General features: G+C 35.4%; 1 long non-coding RNA gene across 1 annotated transcript in view; it reads left to right on the forward strand.

Annotated features, from left to right (window-relative positions):
• The window catches only part of LOC308193793, a 70,503-nt gene that overhangs the window by 10,722 nt on the left and 38,346 nt on the right, over positions 1 to 21,435 (forward strand). Inside the window, exons 2-4 of the long non-coding RNA XR_013949938.1 lie at positions 1,191 to 1,283; positions 7,800 to 7,899; positions 10,308 to 10,373. This is a non-coding gene — a long non-coding RNA (uncharacterized lncRNA). The remainder of the gene's footprint in view (positions 1 to 1,190; positions 1,284 to 7,799; positions 7,900 to 10,307; positions 10,374 to 21,435) is intronic.

Genomic DNA, 21,435 nt, shown 5'->3' on the forward strand with positions numbered 1-21,435 from the left:
CAGTGTGTATGGCACTGCTTGGAAATTGACTCTTTTTGAAATAAGAGTCAAAACTACATTTTTCACCAGGGAAGCTCTTGGTGGGGAGCAGGAGTAGTTTTGGCTTAGTTGTTGCAAGCAGTTCATATTGGGTTGTAGCAATGGGCAGAGCCAGCAGAAGTGAGGAGCATGATTTATAAGAAGAGGTGTGGTTTTGCCTCTCCCATTTCTTCAAAACAATAAAAACATTGTGTCCCTCTCCAACATGTGCTCTGTCTGTCCTCACACTGAGGCAGCCAATAAGGTTATAATTTATCTATCATCTGAGGCTCTTTGATTAAGATACATGATTTTTTTTTTCTACCACTTTGCATGTTTCACTGTGTTTCTTAAATATATACAGAATTAATTGATGGTAAAAGGATCATTATTCTAACAAAATCCTACATTAATAATTTAGTTTCATTAATGTATATGTCAAAACTTTGTAGTCAATTATTATAATGAGCTGGTCACTTAAAACATTCAGAGTAATACTTCAAAGCATTTCTTATCAAATCAGGTATGCTGAAATACTGAGAGGTTATAAGGAATATAATCTTCATAAGGTATTTCTTACTAAAAATTTAGGCTGCTTTTTCTTTGTTGTTGGCACTATTTTAAGTAATTCTGAGCTTTTACAACATGCTCAAAACAGTTAAATATTTATGCTCTCAAAACTGAATTTTTAAAGAACACTTTCTGTTTAAAAGAATCAGGTTTGCTTTGGTTTTATGGCTTGTCTTACAGGTTATAAGATACATCTTTTCTTCAGAGGGGAAAAAAATGCATATTTATGTGTTTGCAAAGACTTTGTTCTGCTGAGAAAGCAATCGGTAACCTGAGTATAACTTCCTGTGTTAATCACTCTTTCTATTTTAAAGTGCTACTATTTACAACAATTTTGTTTCCTATTAGGCCTGGAATTGGAAGGTATTTAAAACATAATAAAACCCCAGATTCTTTTCCCTGTTCCTCTAACAGCAGCACAAGCATGACTATTATGGTTTAAAATGTAAATGAAGTACAACTTTTGATTTTCAGCAGGTACCCAACTGGAACTTCTGCAAGTGCAATACCTTAAGAATTGAAACACCTAGCTGATTTTGGCTACAGACGTCTGTGTTTATGAGTCATTTATGTCCTCCTGCTTCTTTTTGTGGTTTCTACAGGCTTTATGGAAAAAGAAGTACTTGTTTGTTTGCTTTGAAATTTGGCAATCCAGACAGGCAACCAAAGCAGGTACACTGTGGCCAATTTTCCAGGTTAGTGCACATACAGATTCATTACACAGACATTCAGACATACCCAGAATACAGCCAGGGTTCTATGTTTTGGATCACAGTCAATGATTTCAGCATGTTATTATCAGCTGATTCCTTTCAGCCAACACTTTTTTCATCTCAGTTCATCATCATTTTTGCATGGGATCATCAATTAAAAAAAAAAAAAAGAAAAAAGAAAAAGCTGAACTACAAAACTAGGTAAGGAGCTTTCCTCCTATAAATTCTCCATGCTGGAGGAAAGTGTTATGCTCCAAAATACTTGTTTTTCTGCTCTCCTCCATGGCTTCAATGTTACTAATAGCTTTTGCTTGAAAACAGAATGTTAGGATGTGTGCTTCTCACATTGCCTAGAAACAATATTCTTCCATGACCCCCCCCCCCCCCCCCCCAAATAATTCATAATCCCACATTAGCTTCAGAGAACACAGAAAAAAAGTGGATAATTGTTAGGATTGACTGGGACTAGAACATTGTTCCAAATGTCACTGGATGTTGCAAGCATTTGACCACCTTTGCTTATGATTTTTAATTTGCTGTCAAATGGTCATATTCCCTAATCTTCCAAAACAGCAGATTTGCAATGCAGTAGTATAACACAGGAATGTATAATACGTTATAGTAACATAGTGTCTAAAAAACAGATATTTAGCAAAGTAGTAGGGCAAACAATCTGCATTGTGGTATTTGTAAATTATTGTAATGCTATAGAATCTCATTCTTTATTTTTTCATTTATTCACATGCTTTTTTATATTAACAAGGAAGTTTTTCTTTTGACCAATTTTCATGTCAGAGTGCCGGTGCAAGATCAAGATTTTTTTAGTGTTACATTTGTATTTCAGTAGGCTTACTTATATATAACAGAATATTATGATAAATAATAAATTTTTGTGTGACAGTACATCCAAGTAAAGCATACTCTGGTTCATTCTCCTTAAATTTTTTCCTAATGTACCTACTGATTCACAAAATTCTGTCACTTACAATTTAATCTTAACTCATTAGTGTAAATTAATTACGAGATTCTATACTGAATGATAAAATTGCACCTACCTTCCTTATAAACAAGTTATGAAGATTTATGTAACTATTGAAGTGTATTGTTAGGGAAGATATTATATAACTGTTTATTTCATTCATTTGATTAAAGCTTCCAGCATTCAGTTCATTGAGTAATGGCTGTAGTGAGAACGTCGTAAAAACGGGAATTTTTAGGGGGGGAGCTCAGTCTTTTATAGCTTTATACTTTGTCTTGTGATTTACACTTCTGCAAAATGAGTGTAAAACTACTGCCCTGTCAGAAGGATAGGATTTTCATATCTTCTTTGCGAAGGCAGAAATCACTGTGGCAATAAAGATCAGGATCAGAGGGGCAAATTCATCAGTGGAATTCTGTTTGCTCAGTGGTAGTAACGTCAGGTTTGAGTATGTATTGCAATCTTCCACTGATCCTGAAATATCACTGGTTATATATATATATATATACACATATATATATATATATATACACATATATATATATATATATAAATGAAAAAAGAGAGAGATAAAATTAGAGAATTTAGATTAATATTAATGCTACTTGTTTCATTACAGACAAATCTGGTGCGGCCCTTCAGTGACTTTTCTGTTTTCATTAACTGGAATTTTTTTCAATATTAATAACCATGCCAGACATTGATGGGCTGACTTGTTCCTCATGAATTGCTAGATCACTAGCACTCTGACCATTATCGGCTGCAGAACTGAATCACAGTCAAGCTGTTGATATATAGCTCATAACTTCCTTTCACAGTGCTACCTTGTCAAATTTCATCTTTTGCCTTGGTTCATCTTCCCACTAGATATACATTGAGAAGAGAACTGATCCTGAACTAGGAGTCAACATTAACCTTTGATTATGCCTTTATAGCTCATGAAAACACATTAACCCTCACTTTCATTTTGGAACATGAACATTCTTTGGTAAAACACTAAATTGTAGCTTCACTAACATCACCTAGAACAAACTTCTTCAGTGGTTCAGGAGCAAGCTCTAAAAGGCATTGAGATTGTGAAGACCTGGAATCATTTGTTTTTCCAGACAGCATTTAGCATATCTCCCCTGCAAATCAATTAATGTATCATGGAGCTCAATTACCTGTCCATAAAATGGAAATGATACTTCCATAAATCAAATAATTGTTGCTTAGAACTATGAGATTACAGTAACAAGACCAATAATGATGCAGTAGCTAAACTGCTGTGAGAATACTGTCTTGGATCTTTTAGGCTATTTTAAATTTGTAGCAAGTCACAGTGAAGATGATAAAGTGCTGACATACATTAAAAAAAAAAAAGTCAGAGGAGGAGAAACTAGCCTTGCAATGCTTTTACTTTCACACTCAACATTACCAGCTACCATATGTGATAATCAAAATGTTGGTTCATACTTGTAAAATAAATAAATAAGTAAATAAAACGCAGTCATTTAGATACACTGACAAATATTAAGCAATTTCTATAAGTTAAGTCAATTCTTCAGTTCTTCAATTCAGAAGTCACCTCTTCCAAATCTGTTTTAGCAAGTCATCTTATATAAAAATTTAGGGAGTCAACATTTCACTTTTTCCCAGATTATTATTGTTTGATTTTGTTTGATTTTGTTTGATTTTATTTTATTTTATTTTATTATTGTTATATGTTTTTATTTTATTTTTATTTTTATTTATTTCCTTATGTTCTGAAGGATGAGTCAAACAACTGTAGTGGTGCAATGAGCCAGGCAAAATAAAATCAGTTTAACATTCTTAATTGAGGACCTAATTTTAATAGGCTTGCAGAATAGTGGAAAAGATTAGATGTTTGTATATAATAAAGTAGGGGGGAAATAATTAGGCTCTGAAAATTGACGTCACAGTAAACTTTTCTGTCAGTGATCACTACAGGGACTATTTACATCCAAAAATTTTAAAAGGAAATCACTGCATAAACAGAAGTTCAAAGTGACTAAAAACAGAAGTAGTGGATGTGGTAAATCCTCCGAACAAAGGGAAGGGTGAAAGGTGAAATTAGTTTGGTGGTGCTCTGAATTTTTATTTCAGAAATATTATTCATGCTTTAAATACAGGAGAAAGGTTGGGATTTTATTTTCGTAGGGGCATTTTTTGCTTGTTTTATAAGAATGTAATCAAATATATATTAGTTTATTAATACTAAAATCTTTTTATAACAAAGATGTCTGTAGTTTTTACACACATTACCCTCCTCACTGAATTTGCTAGGGTTAGGTTTTCAGGGTCCTTAATGCAGAAGAACTAGTATTTGCTAATAACTTTGTTTAAAATAAATCTATAATATTGTATTTTAAAATAGTTTCTAAGAGAAAACAAGAATTGATATTTAAAGCTAATAACAAGTATTCTAGTTGGCAGTTTTCTATGGAAAATAGTGATGTAAAAAAAATATGTAAAGGAGGAGAGAGGGCATAAATATGCTGCAGGAATGCATTATGAGAAATAAAAATAGCTTCTCAAAAGACATCCTATGCTAAAGCAGAGTGGCCTAAGAGTATATTGTCCACTGAAGATATGGGAGGGTTGAAATGAGGGAACGTACCACTGAGCAACTGTACTCCAGCAAAAAAATCTTCTGAATTAGGGCTGACTGTTCAAATGGCTTTGGCAGATCACATACCAGGGACTAACACTTAACTTAAATTGGGAAAAAGAAAAAAAAAAAAAAGATTGAAGTTTCTGTTATCTCCTGTTTCTCTATTAAAGCATGGATTGTGAATGCTATCAGATTTTGTCATGAAGCCTTTCTTCAAATCATGGGTATCTGAAGGAAAAGATGGAGATAAAGAAAGCTGGAAAAAGAGAATGACATTCTTGCATACTTGCATAGTGAAGCCCCCCTCCCCCCTAGTATTTTTCAATTTTTCTGATGTAAGCCAATGTGCTTTGTAATGCAGAATATATATTTCCATGAGATTTGTTTTTAGAAAAATAAAAGGCCTTGGTGCCATCCTGAGAGTCAAGAACCCTTGGAATGTGAGTGGATTCAAATGGAAGGGCCATCTGTCTCAGAGCATGGGTCTCCCACATCACACATGCACCATTAGTATTGACTAGTTCAGGCTTAGTCCTGCTGTCATAATATTTAATACTTGTAAATTTGTATTTTCTTACAGGCAAGAGTTCACTGAAAATTTCCAGTCAGCTCAAAAGATTTAACATTTTGTATCCACCATTGTTTGTGACAGCTGTTTTACAAAGTGCTGATTCTTTAACCAGGTGATTATATTAACAAACATCATTTGTTTACTTGCTGGCTTGTGCACATTACAGTTTTGCACAAGTTAGATCCAGATTCCTGAACATTCTGTACAATGATTTTACTGTTTGCTCTGTTCCTGCCTATCATATTTCATACGTAATTCCCCCCCCACACAGTTTTTTTTCTGTGTTGTTTCTGTTTATCATCAGAGATTAAATGCACACTACGAATGATTTTAATGGTTTTCTGTTCAGTGCTATTTAATCTTTTAAATTGTTGAAGTATTGCAAAAAGAGTTTACACATTGCTTTCTGTTTTGTTTTAGCTTAAATTTATAAAAGCACATACGCAAACACTGAACTACTTCAGGCCATCGTCTGGCCTAAATAGAGAAATAGGGGAATGCAGGGTGGGGGGGAGCAACAAACCCAGCAGTGTGTAGTGAGTATTGTTTGTGCTGAGAAACTTGCAATGCAGGGAATATGACTATCTACTACCATAAAAAGTACTATGAAGTTGTATGGCTGTCGATATTAAAGAGCTGAGCAAGAGAGTTGGTAATATTGCCAAAGCCACACAGGAAAAACTGAAGTAGCTACTGTGGCCTAGAGCTCTACCAATCATCTGTGTTTCAATGTTTTAAAATTGGGCATACTAATTCATGTGTAGTCACCAAAGGCAAAGTCCTTTTCAGAAATACACTTTCAGAGATACGCTGCTGTTTGGGTACTGATGGATATCAGTGGATATCTGACTTCAAGCACCAACATTTTCAGGGGCCTTGTAAATCAGACAATCAGCAAAGATAATGGCTTTGTTTCTTTGAGTATGGAGAGATTTCCTATTTCTTTGTACTCAAAAATGGCAAATAACTGATAATAATGTGTTAATAATCGCAGTCTCCTGCAATTGATCCACAAAGAATGAGTGTTCTCAGAATGTTTGGTTTTTGTGTGTGTGATTTGTACCTTACCTTGTAAAGGTGCAACTTAGCACTATTTTAAAAGCAGTTACTGCTGCTCCTTGTGTGTCTAAGTCTGTCTTCTTCATATTCAATCATAAAATCATTAGGCAGAATGATAAAAGATGCAGGGTCCTGTGGTATAAGGCTCTGGAGGGAAGAGGAGCCCAAGGAAAGCTAGCTAATGTTGAATGATTGGAGATAATATATTCAGGTTATTAAAAAATAAGAAAGGTTGGAGATCCACCTGGTAGAGAGACTTAAAGGGAAGATTGTTTCAAAACCTCAACAGAAAGATTTGGGGCATGACCAGAGAAATAGTCAAAAACAGAGCAAGTCAGCTGTGAGTGTTGTATTTGGCTGCTTCTGACATGATTGTCAGAGGGATAAATATCTGATTCATAAAGGTGGTGATGATGATAATAAAAAAGAAAGGCTGTTTTTCCTTCTTTGCTTGATTTGAAGGAAAATAATAATCCATTGTGAAAAAAAAAAAAAACCTCTATTAGAAGAAAGGTGGTTAATCACATGGGAAGAATATGTTAAAAAGGCATTTGAAAAACAACACTGAATTCATAGCAAGGAAACACCCTACATTCAGTGCCTCAGACAGTTTAAATGTACTGCTAGCTTGTTTGCAAATTATTCAGCAGTGATCCAGAACACAATCCCCGGTAGTAGCACATACTAATCCAGGACTAAATTTCAGAATTAATAGGTACCTGCAAAAAATGCCATGATTTTTTCCATACAAACTCTCATTTACATGAAATAGTGCATGCTTACTTAGCTGCATCTCTAGTTCAAGTTCACTAGGGCAAAGGAAAATAGTGGTGGAATCAAATTTTTGTTATAAAAATTAGGACATTTCCATTCTTAAATACATAAACTTCCAGTGTTTTCACTAGTCATAAAAGATGATGATGTACAGCAAACTTCCAATTTATACAGGAATTTACATTAATTTCTCACCTTTAACTTTTCTGAAGATGATTGAAATAGTTCAAAAATGGTTTAAATCATTCTAGATTATTTTAAAAATCTGGGGAAGCCATAGCTAACAAAGTATCGGGATAACCCATTGGATACATCAGACAGTATGAATTCATCTTCTGGCTGATTTTATTAATTAAATTATTAGTCGTTAAAATTAAATTATAGTTGAATCAACACTATAACTCCATTCCACAGTGCACGTCCATCTCAAATAATCAAGGGAATTGTAATGACCTTGTTGGCCACTCATTAAAGCTAGAATTTCTCTTTCTGCATTCATAGAGTTTGGACACTGCCCACCAGAATAGATTTTTTGCAGCAGTAAAAGTGGTTGGACACTGACCTTTAAAGAAGAGAATACTACATTAGGTCCCTGACTAGAGTAAGTCTGCAAGTAAGTTTGGGGTGCTGCTTATCAAAGGATAAAGATGACAGACAAATAAAAATGATAATAGAGAATTTTATAGAGTACAGAATGCTATAGAAATGGTCTGAGGTTGTCTCTGATGTTTTTTTAGCACTGAACTTTTAGAAACTCTTTCTATGCCACAATGGAATTAAGAGTCCTAGTAGTCATACTTATGGCTGCCTTGATGTTGAAGTAGAAAAAAAAAAAATCAGGAATGTATGTATAAGAAAAGTTCTGTAAAATTCAAGGATCGGGTGATGAATGCTTTTGGCTAGGTTTTCACCCCTTCAGAAGATTTGGGGCAAAATTCTCACACTTGGGGACCATGTAAGTTGCTCAAGAATGCAAAATTAAAACATCCTGATGTCACCATTCAGCTGTATCTCATGGATAGATGGTGTTAGAACTTCTTTAAGATGATGAGGCCTCCTGAACTTGATTTTAGCTTAATCTCAATAGTAGAACATTTCATCCAGTATAGCTCTGCTGTTCCTTCTGGTACTTTTCTCCCTGTAAGCAAGCTGTTCTGCAGCTTTCTCATTCTTACATTGGAGGAGTATTTCTTCAGTCAACAGCAGTGGTAGTAGGGCTTTCCAGTTGTCTATGGAAAAGAATTTCATTCCTGCTTGTTTGCACGATGACCTCCAGATTATTGTGGTCTTCCTGCTAGAGCATGGATTTTTGTGCAGTGGGTCATAATTTGGAAGGAAAGCCTACTTGTAGTGAATATTCCAGTTCAAGTGTTTCATAGAAAGAGAAATCAGAAATGCATTTCTTGCATTTCTGATGTAGGTGCCTGAATAATCCATATGGACAGCTAGTATGATCTGACAGTTTTCGTCCAGATATTAAGAGAATATTTTGCCTGTATATTTTGCCAGCATTTTAAAAAGAATCCTAGTCATTTACAAGCATAGCAAGTTCTCCCTCTCCCTCCCACTAATATTTCAGTCAAAAAGGATCTAACTAAACCTGCAAAAATAATACCACACGTTCAAATAAAATTTAATTTCTTTTTTTCCTCTGTAGCAACATTCTCCAGCATATACATGTTGCTGCAAATTACCTACTTATTGTAAATATCATGTAAAGAACAATAGTTGGCACATCAGACTGGTTAGAACTGATCTAAGTCGTTCCCAAGAAGTTTCTTTGCTTTCCTATTTTCAGTATAAATCTTAAATGTTTGAAAGGCACTTTGAAGATAAGAAGTACTATTTTGATATTTAATTTGAAAAGTAGTATATTCCGTCACTTTAATGCAAAATCTACACTGATTTATTAAGAACTCCCCAGGGAATTTAGCATTATTTTGCGTTAATTCATTGTTGGGTGGCTGAATTTCTCTCCTGATTGAAATATCGCTATTGTCTTCTGGTCCACTTATTCAGAGGAAAAAGAAGACCCTTCTTTCCTGAACTTTCTACCCTGTCTGTCAGCTTGTACTTTTTACATCAGGTCTTTTTGCTTTCAACTACAGTGTGAATCCTGCTGCATCATTCTTTGGCAAATACTAAACTCCTTCCAGCCTTCTGTATTCTGCCACCCCCTGTCCAAATGCCAGACTACCCAAATTGTGAGGCCAGCACATCCACAGCTTTAGTGAGCAATTATCTGAGTTCCTCTAATGGATAACACTTTGACATAATACTTACCTTCGTTTTGTCAGTAATGTTTAACAGTGCAGGGTAACAGTTCATGTGCTCTTTTCATCAAAAGAAGCTAAGATCATAAATATTCTGACATTTTCCAAGCTGCTCGTAAAAAGGGCTTGGGATTGTATCTTGTATATTCTTTGTTAGCAAGCTGGCAAGAAATGCATATGAAGAAAGGTTCACATTTCTCGGTCTCTTCACTCCACAAATGTGTAGTGAAAAACTTTAAGCAACAGAGATTTTTGAAACAGTATTCCCTCAATAATTATTCTGTCTACTGGAGAAAACAGCACTTGTAGGACTTGATAAATTTGAAGTTGCTACTGGAGTAATAGACAGCTATTTAATCTTTCTTACAGGAAAGAGCTCCATGGTTGACTATTTTTTTTTCTTTTCTTTTTTTTTTTTTTTCTTTTTCCCTAGAACTTTGCATTTTGTAGTTATTGTTGGCACTGTCTCTGAACAATAAAATATCAGTAGTTCTAGTCTCACTATTTGGTTTCCAAGATTATGACATAACAAAGTGTGAGTCTGATTCATCAGTGTTATTGCAGAGTTTTGAAAGGGTAACTCCTTTGGAATCAGTAGAGTTATCACAATTTGGAAATGAACTAATGTAGTGATGAATCAGCATTAAAATGAGACAGTGTAGGAAGGAATCAGCATTACTTCCACTGCACATAATTCATTAAAAAAAAAAAAGTGATAAAAATAATTTTCTTGTAGAATTCATTTGTAGATGGATATACCTGAGGAAGTCTGAAAAAGGAAGAACTCTCAGAAGACAAAACTGTGAGTACTATAAGTAGTGTTCAATAAAACATGGAAATTTTATCCATAGAACTTTATATCTTAATATTTTTCTAGTAATTATTTGTATATCAGCTATTTCACAGTGCATTGAAATGTTATAAAAAGGTGCACCATACTAAATTAAAAAATCATATTTACATTGGTCACGTTCCAAAATGAGTCATTTTAAGAAATAACTTAATTTTTTTAATTACTTTGCAAAATGACTTGAATGACAGAAATTCTGTCAGCAATTCAAACACTGTCTATTTCACTCAGTTATTTCGTGAAGTGCCTAGATATTTCGAGCATTTCTTGAAATGACTATTTCATTGCTACTACAGTCATATAAACTATTGCTTTGAATGTTCTATTGCGGTGCTCTTTTGTGAAAAGTGAATGGTTCCATGGAAAAATAAGAACCTCAGGAACTTCTTTACAATAAGGATATTAATAAATAACAGATCATGAAAATGATCTTATACATGTATATATGTATTTGACTTCACTGTTCTAAGTTTTCTAGGAACTTTTGCTACCCTGATTCATTTAGTAGACCTTGTCATTTATTATTTTGGCTACTTCTCTCCACTGTATATTTGAGATTGCAGGAAATGTTTCTTTGGTAGTGTTCATCTTCTGAGCCCCAGTACATCTGTATTCTTTTTAGAATAACTTTTTAGAGTATTTTATAGCTATAGGTATTTGTTTCACATTTATTGTTGAGATACCAGGCTTAGACCTATGTTTTCTAAATGACTTGCTTAGAGTGAGTCAGATATCCCATTAGTCATGGTCTTGAGTATTTCAGAGCATGCTATGATGAGAACAGGTTCCTAGATCTGGCAGCCTTGATGCTGGGAGGAATGGTTTCTCTTTTTTTCTCATGGACATTCTCAAAGACTTCACAGGCTGTAAAAATGCCTTATGAGGCTCTCCTGAGCTCTGAAGCAAACACTGTGGGTACAGTCTCTGTCCTATTTGGAATCAGTTTAGCAAAGAAACTTCTGTATCATCTCTCTACTAGGGGCTATCATGGTATCTAGTTCCTGTCTTTCCAAGCATCAGCCATCTGCACAGTCGTTCTTGCACAAAACAGAGACTCTGTTCTGTCTGTGCTAATAAGGGATCCATGCACTTCACAGTTATCACAGATGACTGTGATTCCAACAATACACCTACTTTTGATGTTACCAGGGGCACCATACCACTATGTTAGAGTGTAAAACATGACATTTCATAGAATTCTAGTCCCTTTGCTAATTTATTTATATTTGTTATTTATATAACATGCATAGATCTGTATATTGTATCCAACTGTATATGGGATTCTTTCTACATTATTAGAATTCTATACTAAGCCAAAGCTTGATTATTGCAAAGAAATACCAATGCCATGTTATCATTCATGCTCATCTATAAAGCAGTGGATTCAAAAATTAAAGAAAGCATATTTCTCTTCATTTTTTCTGAAATGTAAAGCTTGACCATGTAGTCTTTTTATCTAACGAACTCTCAGGTAAATCAGAAGATTTGGCTTACAGATGAAGTATAGTTACTGCAAATTTACCCAATAAGTCTGATTTACATCTGTTTCTACTTGACTGCCTATTTTAACTGTGTAATGCCAGTAATATCAGGTTCTTCACCTTCCTGGTCCAATTAAAGATGACTAATAAGATAAATATGGTGGCAGGGGATGCAGAAGTCATCCCAAAGCCATCTCTTTTTCTTTTTGATGTAGAAAATTATTTAAATATTTTTTTTCCTTACCTACAATTGCATCATATTTTCTAATGGTTTTGTTATTATACTAATTCCATTGAAAATCACTAACGAAGTCTCAGTCACACTTCTCATGGGTCTAGTTTCAGAATCTTCTGTACAGAGAGAAGTAATGCTCCTCAGCCACATGACTAAATGAGTGACTGCTATAGTGCAACATTATCTATACTATCTTTCCTTGGGAAAAAAATCATTGCATAATGGAATGTGCTTAGAATGACTGAAGGGGATTTCTCTCAGAGCTTTAATACCTTCAGTAGGTTTGAGGTCCACAGAATGAATGTTTAAGCCCACCCTTCATGAAAATCTAAAGAAGCTAAGAACCTGGTCATAGTTTTTAAGTTTATAGCCATAGTTGGTTGAACTAATATTTAGTGTAAGATATCGTATTCCTAGGGATATTACTCTCAAATCTGAAATAAGAACACAGTTAGCTTGTGACCTCATTATAACTGACAGTTGCATTTGCTGTTTTGCATTTTTGTCATTGAGATTAAATTGAAAGGGAAAAAAAAGCTGATCTCAAAGGTGAATGGATAATAAATCTTGCAGACCATTAATAATCTGCTAAAGCCCACAGTGCTTTGTCTTATGTACTTTTTGTCAAATGGTCATACTCTCCTAGACATTTTCTAATTAGCCTCTTTCAATCTCCTTCCATTGGTTCTATCAGTTTCATTTCCCTGTACTACGCTTAACGCATTTCAAAGCTTGTATTTTTATGCTAAATGCTTCTGCTGCATAATTAATTTGTCTTAAAAGAGAGTGTGTATAAATAAAACAGATTAATATTCTTCCCACTCCTTCACAGTCTGAATTTATTTTGGAATACTGTTAAGAAAGCTTTTCTCACTCTATTTCTGTCCTTGAATGTAATTCCCTAGGCAATATTGAATCTTTTGCACAGAGTAGAGCAAAGACTTCAGCTGTTGCTGCAAATTCTCCCAGAACATCTTTACTGATGCTGTACAATTCAGGGTAACCTGACCCTATTTTTAAAGTATAAAGGTTATAAATAGTGCTTTTGCAAAATAAGAAGAAGCCCAGTAGTGATTTTAACTTTAAACAATAGAGGGTAAACCAAATACACCTAAGCCAAATGTGCCTGTACCTTTTGTTAGTTGCCTTTCTCCTCTACCTGTTTCATCTTAAGTTTTTCCCCTTCTCTGCACAGAGTAGAATAAACATGTAAGTCCTAGTACAATACCCACTGAAGCAGGGGAGAGTTTTCTCTATAACTTCAGTGACCCAGCTATCCCTTTTCACTCACATGATCATGTAATCACATGAGAGCATTCTTTTAAAAGAAGTGACATATCTTTTGCTTCTCAACCATAAAAAAAAGTGTGAAAATAATTTTCTATTGTTTTAGTTCTGAATTATTAGTTGTATGAAAATTGCAGGTCCTCAGACTTTTGTCAGTGTCCTATCTTGCCATCACATTTAACTCTGTAGTTTCCATTTTAACTCCTTCTTTTCTAATGTGACTCTAGGTAGCAGTAATCCTTTGGTTTGGACTCAGTGATTTTGTGATTCAGTCAAAAGACTGTAATCATATGACAAATGAGAAGTGATTAAATAATTTCAAAATTATTCAGCCACTCTTGACATAAGGATTTAAATGTGTTTTGTTACACTGTAGTGCTTTAGAATATTTTATTTTACTTACACAGGCATGAAATATATAACCCATAAAAAAAGGAAAGGGCCTAATTGCTCTGTGCATGGATTATTTATAACTAAGTGGTCTATGAAGGAATAAGAGTCCATAAAAAGAATGTCACTGAGTGTTAAAAACAATCTGTTTGCCTCATTTTAATTAGGATAAGAATATTAGCTCAGAAGTTTCAGCAATATTGCCATATAAATACAATGATTGCATTCTAATTTTGAAATGGAAAGATGAAAATTCGATGTTAATTAACAAACCTTGTGTATCAGAGATGATACATATGGATTTGATAGATGGATGACTTGGTGAATAAGGAATTGACAGGATGGTCGCACTCAAAGAGTTGTGGTCAACAGCTCAGTGTCCAGGTGGAGACCAGTGATGTTTCTCAGGGATTAGTATTGGGACTGTTACTTTTTAACATTTTTGTCAGAGACATGGACAGTGGGATCAAGTGCACCCTCAGCAAGTCTGCAGATGGCACCAAGTTGTACAGTGTGATTGACATGCTAGAGGGATGCCATACAGAGACTCCTGGACAGGCTTGAGAGGTGGGCCTGTGTGAACCTTATGAGCTCATGAGGTTCAACAAGGCCAAGTGTAAGCTCCTGCATCAGGGCTGGGGCATCCCAAGCACAAATACAGGGTGGGAGAAAAATGGATTGAGAGCAGCTCTGAGGAAAAGGACTTGAGCGTGCAGGTTGATGATAAACTCAAAGTGAGCTGGCAATGTGCACTTGCAGCCCAGAAAGCCAACTGTATCCTGGGCTGCATCAAAAGAAGCATGGCCAGCAGGTCAAAGGAGGTGATTCTCCCCCTCTGCTCTGCTCTTGTGAGACACCAACTGGAGTACAGCATTCAGCTCTGGGGCCCCCAGTGCAAGAAGGACATAGACCTGTCAGGGAAAGTCCAGAAGAGGACCACAAGGATGACCAAAGAGATGGAGCACCTCTCCTGTGAAGACAGGCTAAGGGAGCTGGGGTTGTTCAGTCTGGAGAAGAGAAGCCTCTTATAGCAGCCTTCCAGTACTTAAGGAGGGCCTATAAGAAAGCAGGAGAGGGACTTTTCATCAGGAAATGTAGTGATAGGACAAGGAGTAATGGCTTTAAACTAAAAGTAGGTAGGGTTAGATTAAACGTTAGGAAGAAATTTTTGACTCTGAGGGTGGTGAGGCACCGAAACAGGTTGCCCAGAGATGTTGTAGATGCCCCGTCTTTGGAAGGGTTCAAGGCCAGGTTGGGCGGGGCTTTGAGCAACCTGGTCTAGGGGAAGGTCTCCCTGCCCATGGCAGGAGGGGTTGAATTAAATGATTCCTAGGGGTTTCTTCCAACCCAAACCACTCTATAATTCAATGAAGCCACTAGGCCTTGTGAGATTTATATTTGCCTTTGTTCAAAAATGTAGATTGTTACGTATGCTAAGGAAAGCCATCTTTCCTGTATGTATTTCACTTACTTTGATACTTCCTCAGTGGAAGTGAGCAAGAGCTAAAGATCTCAGCCTTGTGAAAACAGATTCCAGAACATTGGCTGCCTCAGTCATATTCAGTTCATAGGTTTACTGCCTAGATTAGACAGTAATGTCTTCTAGGACAGCGAAGTGGGAGTATTGTTCTTATGTTTTTTCCATTTTAAAGATTATAGACAAACAATCCTCTTGCCAAAATCTGTACTGTTAACTTACTTTTAAATGGACTTCTAAATGGTTATCCTAATTACCTCTTTATCACAGTCAAGGACTTGATAAAGGAATTAGTGGTGCATTCTATTGTAAAACCTCACAGGGATGTTATTTGCAATTTGAAAGTCCAGCTATTGCAAGATATTCTGTGACTGTATCTGCCAGACCCTAAGTCAAGAAAAAAACTTGTGAAATAATAACCTCAAAGGAGTAGCATTGATTTACTTGGGGAAGGGCAAGGAGAACTCATGATCTTTTTAACATGGGATTTTCTTCATAGAGTAGCTGTATCTGCATATGGATTCATGGAGGCATGAGCAGGCATAACTCCAGTATGCAGAGAGTGCTTATGTCAGCATACCTCACTCTGCTTTTTCTCAATTTTATCTTGGTTCATCAGTTCTCTTGTCCTCCTTATTGAGCCCAAGGATCTTGGCATTCTCTCAGTTTCTGGAGGATGCTAACACAGGCTATACCGGAGCATATTTTTTGTGGAACAATCTTGGACCAGAATGTGTTTCAAGTTGGCAAATGGGGATGTCAAGCATGCAAAATATATTTAATTTTGTTGAATGTGTAAAATAATTTCCTCCTGAACTTCCTTAAGTGCCACAATTCAGCCCAGAGTCAAGTTTTACATCCAAGTTGTTATAGAAATAGTAATACCTTAGCCATATAATGGCTTGAACAGTACTGTTATAATACACAATTAAAATCACTCCCTAAGGTGATACTAGGATCCATTATCACTTTTGAAAGCTACTATGGACACTTGACACTTTAAGTGATACACCAATACATTAATGCTCAACTTTTGCTAACTTAACAGTCTAATTTAACTCAGCCCTTTACTGAAGCTACAGCTACTGGTCTCTATGTAATTAATAATTTTCTTCACTCATAGTCCAATATCCATGTCTTTCAAAAAGTACAATTCAGGGAGCTTGTGATGGGTTTCTATGTGGGAGAAGTAACGATGGTGGCATTACCCGTATGGATGCTATCTGAGGGAAGTTGATGTACTACATTTGTCTGATTTATATTTCATGTGAACTAATATTTGATACAGATGACTGAAAAGAAACAACAAAACAAACAAAAAAAACCCCACAAATGCATAAGACTGCATGATGGCAAGAGCTGTACACAGAAAGTAAAAATGAACATTAACAAGATAGTATTTGCAGTTGTGCTAGATATAGTGGCAAATTACTTTTGTTCTGAGAAACTGAGGGCAAAATAATATAAGAGGTGAAGAGTAACATTAATACTCAAAGGTCAGGAAGAAATAATGTATGTCCATTTCCTTAACAGCATATTTTGATTCTGAGTTTACTCTAATAATTGGCAGAACAGCAGTATCTATATTTAGCAATGGCAACAATAAATGTATGCCACATTCCGTTTAATAATTTTACCCATACATTAGGAAAGGAATTCTATTTATTAAAAAAATAGAGGTATAAAATCTGAATGGAAACACTTTTCCTTAGTAAAGTAAGTCTTTTGTTAAAATGTCTTAAAAAATAAAACACTGGTTTAGTAGAGGTTCCTATAATGATATACCTATACATTGCTAAATGTATATATTCAAGTAGTTGGTAACTTTGTTAAATTTATATACCCATGTAGCTAACAGTGCTCTCTCTGGAGACACCAGGAAAGATTAAGATGCTAATTGGATATTTTTCTTGAAAGAAATAATTCAGCTTCAGCAAATTGTCCACCAGTGTTGAAGGTTGTCAGATAATACATACTTTCCCATACCTTAAGTACCACTTGCCTTGAAATTCCATTTCAAATACTTTTACCTTAAATAATAGAAAAACTGAAATCCCCAAAAAGATATAACACTAATGATATATGTGAAATGAGGTTATTTCTCTTCTATTTTTTAATGAAAAATTGGTCAGACTTTAAAAAGAAGCAAGCCTCTGTACTGTTTTGAAGCTAACTGTAAGATCACCTATTTTTGTAATAAAATTATTATTTAGCACTCTTACATGTGGTAACAGACAGTATCAGGTCAACCATTAAGAGTTAACAGTGCATGTAGAATGCATATTAATTTTAATTTATGGTGGCATAAGTTTCAGAGGTGTAAGACCTGCAGCAGTCAGCTATATCTGGTGTCCAGTCTGTATGTTCCTTTAGGTTTTGGTTTGATTTACAAGTCACCTCTGAGACCCCTTCCAAATGTTCACAAAAGAAAAAAAAAGACTTTTTGTCCTTACCAGAATACACTACATTAAATTGTCTTAGGTATAGACTGGAGCTTAAGCAATCCAAGTGAGAATTTATCCAAGTTCCTCAGTCATAAATATTGATATTAGGGCAACAAAAAATGTTCCTACAAGGGGAAAGATCCCTTGTAGGGAGTGCATCAGTAGTCTTCTTTTCAAAACAACAAAGATGGAAAGTGGGGCTGAATGAAGTGCTTTGAGAGTCATTAATATGTGCATGTGTGTACCCATTTTTTTGGTGCATGTCACAGTGATATAGCTCTTCATATTTTTTCAGAGAACCTAAACAGATATCACATCTTGTTGGAAACCCAGCTGTTAAGAATAAATCACAGGTATTATGACAGAATTCAGTTAAAAACAAGCAAACAAACAAAATCTAGTAAGTAAAATTCACATTTCTTTTAAACTTCTTTGCACTCTTTTCTCTGACCTATGACAGTAGTGTGTCATACATGTTCTAGATGGAAGTTTGTTTCAGACAATAAAGTACCTTTTTTTTTTTTTGTAAGTCTTTCATGTAGAAAACAAATCCTAGGCTGATTGACTTGTACAATTTATGATTCATCCTTGGTTACTGGAGCTTAGAGCAGAGAATATATTCTAAAAATGCCATGTTATCAGTGGATTGTCAAGTCATTTCTGATTTAGCCCCTGGCTCTAACCAGACTGTCCTGCTTTCCAACATAGTAATAAAAAGATGAGCCCTGGGACTTAGAAAAAAAAAAAAAAGCTCATTTGCATTCAGATGAGCTATTCCTCCAGCATCTCTGTCTATTTTATCTTACAAAAATTATAATAGATTTGATCAAAAGCAGAAGAAAAAAAAGCATAAATCTGAAGACAGGTTAACAGCAGAGTTTCTTCTTGTGATAACTTCAGTAGATAAGTGATGTTTACAAAAATGTCTTTCCACTCACTAAAATCTAATGTACAGTGGACATTACATGTATATTACATTATTGATCAGGAGTATTAAATATGATACTGAAAAAATACTGAAATATGATACTGAAATGTCAAATACCTTCACCACAATAATATAGAAATATAGAAATTCATTTTTATAAGGCTCCTCATAAATGCTGCTATAGTTCCTTAAATTTGATCACATTTAATAAGTCTCATTTTGGCAACCATTGAAGTGAGTATGCAAAATATTTTATTGCTAGTAACAATATTAAAGGGATATATGAATGTGATCATAATACATACACTGTACACAATATTTTCAAACACTTTCTCTGATATGCCCCTAGTAGTAGCCTATAGAGCAGTCTATTTATGAATTTATATACAAACTCTAATAATGCAATGTCCTTGCATGTATTTAGCACAAAAGAGAGAATATCCTCAAGCAGTATAAAGTTTTTGTTCCACTGGCCCAAGAACATTCAGTAGGGTTGTTTACCAGTGCCAAGTTTTGGTAGAATGCAGAAATGTAGCTCCTTCCCATGCAGGGCTGACCCTTTTCAAAGAATCCTTTAGGCTGTGCAAATAAGATTATGGGATAGGGATTAGAATTTGGTGGCAGATGGTAAACACTGCTGTTTCTTCCTCTATGACAAACATTCTTCAAGGGCAAGTCTGCTTTTAGTAACATTTTTGACCAAATAAATAAAACTAAAATTCAGAAGATAAGCACCTTTGGCAATGGGTAAATTAAGAACATAGTTTAAAATAGGTTTCTACAAGATACAAAGGAGATACTATTCTTGCAGGGGTTTTTTGTTTGTTTGTTTGTTTTTTGAATATGAGGCTTAGCTGTGAACAGTAGAGATATTTGTACGACAACTTGTAACAGAAAAGAAAAAAAAAAAAAACACAACACAGAACCACCACCAGCAAAAAAAACAATTGAAATTTCTGCTCCCAAAGAAACCAGGAGTCTGCTGTACATTACAGCATATTTTGTGACTGTCAGTGGTTGGACAGTTACATCATATGCACAGTTTTTAGTGGAAGTGAGCTGCATAAGCTCAGACAAATTTAAATTTTTTTTTAAAGGACTGAGCCACTCATTGCATTTGTTTATGGAGGATCAAAGTTGTTGATTGAAAACTATTTCAGTAAGTAAATATTCAATTTGTAAAAAAATGAAAATTGGCAGTAGAACAAAGTTCTGGACTAGACTGAGTTAAATTAACTTCCATTTGTTGTGGACTAAAAGGCCACAGTTTGGTTTCATGTGCAACCTGTTCCAGTGCCTCACCACCCTCATCGTCAGGAATTTCTTCCAAATATCTAATCTAAACCTACCCTCTTTCTGTTTAAAACCATTACTCCTTGTCCCATTACCATATTCCCTGACAAATAGTCCCTCCCTAGCTTTCCTGTAGGTCCCCTTTAGGTATTAAAAGGCCACAGTAAGGTCTCCCTGGAGCCTTCTCTTCTCTAGGCTGAACATCCCCATCTCCCTCACAGGAGAGGTGCTCCAGCTCTGTGATCACCCTCGTGGTCCTTCTGTGGACTCACCCTAATAGCTCTATGTCCTTCTTGTGATGGGGTCCCCAGAGCTTGAATGCAGCACTCCAGGAGGCTCTAGGTAGAGAGGGAGAATCAACTCCATCGCCCTGCTGGCCACGCTTCTTTGGATACAGCCCAGGATATGGCTGGCTTTCTGAGCCGCAAGCACACCTTGCCAGCTCATGTTGAGCTTCTCATCAACCAGCACCCCCTGGTAGGTCCTTCTCATTAGGGCTGCTCTCAATCCATTCTCCACCCAGCCTGTATTTGTGCAGCAAATGGTCTGTCTGTCATAGTATCAGTGATGTGACTGATACCCCACAGATTTCTTTACTTTCTGGTGTCCAAGGTCTTGTCCCTAATTATGTAATTTTGGCCAGATGTATTTCATTTGTCATCCAGAATACAGGCAAGGAAGAGACCATTGGAAGATGATGAGAATCATACCTTTACAACTCTGAACCCTCGCATAACAAACTTTTATTTCAGAAAGGTATATTAGATATTGATTTCATATACACATACATTAAAACAATATGTAAAGAACAGAGAGCTTCTACGGGGATGACTGATAGTCACCTGTAGTGTGTCACAGGAAGGCAGCAGGAAGGATTCCAGCACCATCCATCATATTCGGGGTTGCTATAACAATGCACAGTTTGTCAAGTAAATTTCTGAGTGGTGGGGAGAGAAGATATAATACTACCTCACTTTTTAAAAAAAAATATTATTATGATAGTGTTTTAACCACTCTTATGAGAGACTTTGTTCCTTTGCTCCACCACTAAAATATTCTTTTCATTTCATTTCATTCCTTTCATAAAATAATTCCTTTCATTGTAAAGTAAGAGGGACTTTTACCCAAGGTGGAGTTTTGCAGTATTAGGGAATATAGTGCCCTATAAATATTCTGAGCATGTTTCTCATAAGGGTTTATGTATTATACAGAGGCTAAATATATTTGGGTGCAAAGGCTGATACAGTTCTAATCAGTTCAAAATGAAAACACTTTGCTTTATATAAGAGACAGCCATTCTCCCTGTTACTGACTTTCTCTATAGAGAAAGAGTTTTTTTCCTTTACTCAGGCTGAAGAAAAATATCTGGAGATGAATGAGAAAATGCATAAAGGTGATCATTACAGGAATGGTTAAAAACTTCAGGGAAATGTTCTTGGTACCATCATACTTGAGAACAATATTCTATCTTGCAGTTAT

This window comes from Anser brachyrhynchus (genome assembly GCF_964034855.1).
Source record: "Anser brachyrhynchus genome assembly, chromosome: 4".
Classification (NCBI taxonomy): Eukaryota; Metazoa; Chordata; class Aves; order Anseriformes; family Anatidae; genus Anser; species Anser brachyrhynchus.